Source organism: Coffea arabica, chromosome 10c (assembly GCF_036785885.1).
Source record: "Coffea arabica cultivar ET-39 chromosome 10c, Coffea Arabica ET-39 HiFi, whole genome shotgun sequence".
Classification (NCBI taxonomy): Eukaryota; Viridiplantae; Streptophyta; class Magnoliopsida; order Gentianales; family Rubiaceae; genus Coffea; species Coffea arabica.
In genome coordinates, this window is record NC_092329.1 from 20794246 (window position 1) to 20798680 (window position 4435).

Here is a 4435-nt window from a genome sequence, read left to right on the forward strand (position 1 = left end):
CGTGTTATTTGTTTTCCTTACAGGGTGATAATTACTTTTGAGAATGGGTTGGATAGTCAATTGCCGAATTGAGCATGTAAATGTCTTTTGTATTGCTCTTGAAGTGAAACCCTAATGTATAACGGGTTCATTTCCTTTTGATAGGCAAATCGAATGTGCACTTCCTTAGTGAATGGTTTTGGCTTGCCGTTGTGGCTTGTAAATGGCTAATGTTATGTTGTATATGTTTTTCGATGCTTGGTTGGGTTTCGGACGGGTCGGTTACTATTCATGGCCGACTCTGGAGTTCGTTTCTTTTATTTTGGGATATTTTGCCCTTTTGCCTAATTGCGCGCGTTACAAGTTTCAAACGTGATAGATCGCTTTATACTGCACCGTTAGTCCTGGCGAGAGCTGGGCAGGCAGTCCGCTAACCTCTTTGGTTCGCCTTAGGGGAAGGTGGAGCTGTCACAGATAGATGTTCCATTGGCAAAATTCCTGGGGCTAGCCGATCCTCCTCATACTTTGTTGGCAGAGTTTTACTACTCGCTTACGGCAGTTTCTTCCTAGCAATTTGGTGGATAAAGTAGTCAACATAGTTTTGGACCCTTCGGCTTAAGACTGTATGGTGTAGGTACCATCGGCATCAGGTTCGTTCTCGGTTAAATCCATGGTTCGAAGACTCGGCCGAGACCGAGACATCTCGGCCGAGTCGTAACCGTCTCGGCCTAGGCCGAGACAATACCGCGATGAATCGAGACCGAGATACTCGTCTCGCCGAGAAATCGGCCGAGACGTCACCACGACGGATTGTCACGGCCGAGTCACCCCGAGTCAAGGTGAATTTAACAAAAAATCTTTAGAAAAAAAGGAAAAAAAGGATTGAAAAAGGGAAATTCGAGGACCTCTCTACTGCCTATATCGAACCATGGCTAGTACTGATGATCCTTCATACGGGGAAAGAAATGCGAGTGATGGACAAGTTATAAAAGACTTCATGGGGCCTTCTTTAGATTAATCATAGTGGTTCCCTATTCTATTTCCAGACATAATTGGGACAAGCTCATCTGAAACACCGGACATAATTGGGAGAAGCACTAGGACCGCAGCTCAAATACATTGACCCTTGGAGTAAAAACTACAGCTAGATCCTAACAGATGAGAAGGAGAAGTCAAAGGTTGAAATCATTCATTGGGAAATAGAAACAAATTTGCCACAGTACTATCACGTGAAAAGATGCGTTTTCTTTTCCACCTTGAAGGTACTACCTTCACTTTACTTTGAAGGTACTACCTTGAATTTGCCACGTTAAACATACTACCTTCACTTTACTTTTCTTTTCTTAGTATTGTCTGATTCCCTAAGCTCTTTTGCTTTGTTTTCGAACTTTCAGGCGGACTTGGTTCTTATTTGTTAGCTCTAAATAAGAAGACATATGAGTAGGCAGAAGTAAGCATTGCGGGAAATCCTCCTGGCAGCTACAAGGAACCTGGGATTGATTGGATGACCAGTTATCTCTGTGCAATTAGTTTCATTGATCTTTTTGTGTTGATTCCACTCCGAAAGGTACATGTTCACGAATGTATATGACATTTGTCTTTATTGTTCGTTTTGTTCATTTTCCTATATCTTTTGTTCATCAGATTTGCTGCAATTTGTTAACTTTAACATCTTTTTTGGTCAAGTTTCTAAAATTTTAATGCCAACAAGTCCAGATTTGCAAACAAGAAAAAAGAATCAATAAAATCGCAGAAGTTCCACATATAACTCTTAATCAGGTCATTATCTTTTTTTTTTTTTGCCATTACAAACTATGGCACAATGGATAAGTTACATTGCAAAAGTCGTAGAGATTTTCTTTAGTGGGTCGGTAGACAATTTCAAGCATTGATTGAAAGTGTAACAGAATAGAGCCGTTGCATTGGCTCTACTTAAATTTTAGAATGTGATTCCTTTGTATGGCACTAGCTGATGCAATAGGACTAGTTTCTTGTGTTTTGGTGGAATTGCTTTTCAGGAAGTCTGTCTGTTTGTGGTCTGACTTTGTTTGCATGGGCGAGTGATTTTTAGTTGGCAATAATTTTTCCTCTATAAATTTAGTAATCCTTATGTATAAAACAAAAACTTTTGTAATTCTTGGACGACTAGGTTGCAAAGTGAGTGAAAAATCATGTCTAGATATATATATATATATATATATATATATATATATATATATATATGACGATGGTTAACAAAGAAATTAGAGATATATGAGAATTGCTTCCACTGTACGTGTATATTTTTGTGCTAATAGAGAGGGACATTTAGTATTATCTTCCAACTTATTATAATACATAATCATCCTGGTGATCATGATCATGAACTAAAAACTATAGGAAGATGGAGAGCTAAATTATATGTTTAAGTTAATCACCCATCAACAAACAAAATGCCGAAGTTCTTATAATAAATGAAAAAATGATCATTGTTGCAGGTTTACATTATAGATTAGATGTTTAACTTACTAATATAATAGAAATAAATTATTATAATTATAAAATGTCAGAAACAGCTTGTTGTATTTTTTTCCATATATCTTTAATTATTTTGTGATGTATTAACCATTTATATTGATATGTGTAATAGTTACAATGACGAGCATGGATATTGGTTGGGAACATGGTAAACCCGTGGGAGGGAATAGAAAAATTGTGAGATGCAATTATTATGGAAAAATAATGCATGGTGGCATTACAAGGTTGAAAGAACATGTCGGTCATGTCATAGGACAAGTTGAACCTTGTCCAAGGGCCTCAAGTGAAGTTAGAGATTTAATGAAAATGCATCTAAAGGTTGGTAAGATTCAAAGGGCTACAATAAAACAGAAAAAAGAAGAAATATTGAATTCTTTCTAATAAGAAAGTATGTATGGTAATTTCAACATGGTTGGCGACGAGGAAGACGAAGTCTTTTTTGAAATTGATGAAGAAAGTCGGATGGTGTTGGAAAAAAAACAAATGAAGCAAGCAATTAGAGAGAGCCAATACTTGCAATTTTTAGACGAACAATGAAGGCATTCAGTATCTGGGAGTCGACCTTCTATGTTTATGTCAGGTATGATTTGTAAACTAAAATATTATAACAAATTTGATACTATTTTATTAAATATAATTACATAAAGTTGCAATTTAGTCATTCATTTTTTATTTGTTAAATATTGTGAATTTTAGGAAATATGGGTGTTGGCACTTCAAACCCAACGACTTCTGAAAATAAAAGAGGATTGTCACGTAATTTCAGTGTCAGACAAGCAGATGAAATGACAAGCAGAGGAATTGACTCACATATGTTTCCTTCGAAACAAAAATCAGTCAAATCAATGTTTGCGAAGGAAAATATAAAAAGAGTTGGTAAGGCAGTTTAAAAGTTTTTTCATTTCAATGCTATACCATTTCATGCAGCTGACAATCCTTATTATCAATCGATGATTGATGAAATTGCCAAAGCTGGTTCTGGTATTAAAGGCTCTTCAGCTTATCAAATTGGAAATAAATATTTAGATGAAGAATTTGAAGAGCTTGAGAAATATCTTGGAGATATTTATGATAAATTTTCAACTTTTGGTTGTACACTTATGTGTGATGGGTGGAGCACTCATACAAAACATCCAATAATAAATTTTATGGTATACTGTGATAGGCACATGATATACCATAGTTCAGTTGATTGTACCAATATCAAGAAAACTGCTGAATATATTTTCAAGTTAATGGATGAGGTAGTAGAGGTTGTGGGAGAAAAAAATGTTGTGCAAGTTGTGACAGATAGTGAACCTAGTATGAAAGCAGCTGGACAACTGTTGATGAAAAAAAGGAAAAATCTTTTCTGGTCACCTTGCGCTGCGCATTGTATAGATTTGATGTTGGAGGATATTGGCAAAATGGATAATGTAAAAGAAACTATTGCTCAGGGGAAGAAGATAACAAGTTTCATATATAACAGTGACAAAGTAGTGAATCTGATGAAGACATATACAAAAAAAAGGGAACTGCTACGTCCAGGTATCACTAGATTTGCAACTGAATTCATTTCTATGGAAAGTCTTCTTCGGAATTGTACAGAACTGAAAAGAATGTGCACCTCAGATGAATGGGCAGAGTTTAATAACATTACCAAGAGAAAAACAGAAGCTATTAAAGTAGCTGAGTTGATATTGTCAGAGAAGTTTTGGAAAAAAGTTAGAAATGTGTGTGCAATAATGGAGCCTCTGGTCAAAGTTTTAAAAACTATTGATCAAGATAATAAGCCAACATTGCCAATTATTTATGAGGCAATGGATAGAGCAAAAATGGCTATTCAAAAGTCGGTGAAATCTTGGAAAACAATTTGGGAAGTGATTGATAATAGATGGTACAATCAACTTCATCGGGATTTACATGCGGCAGGTAATTTAAAATATTACATCCAATTTAA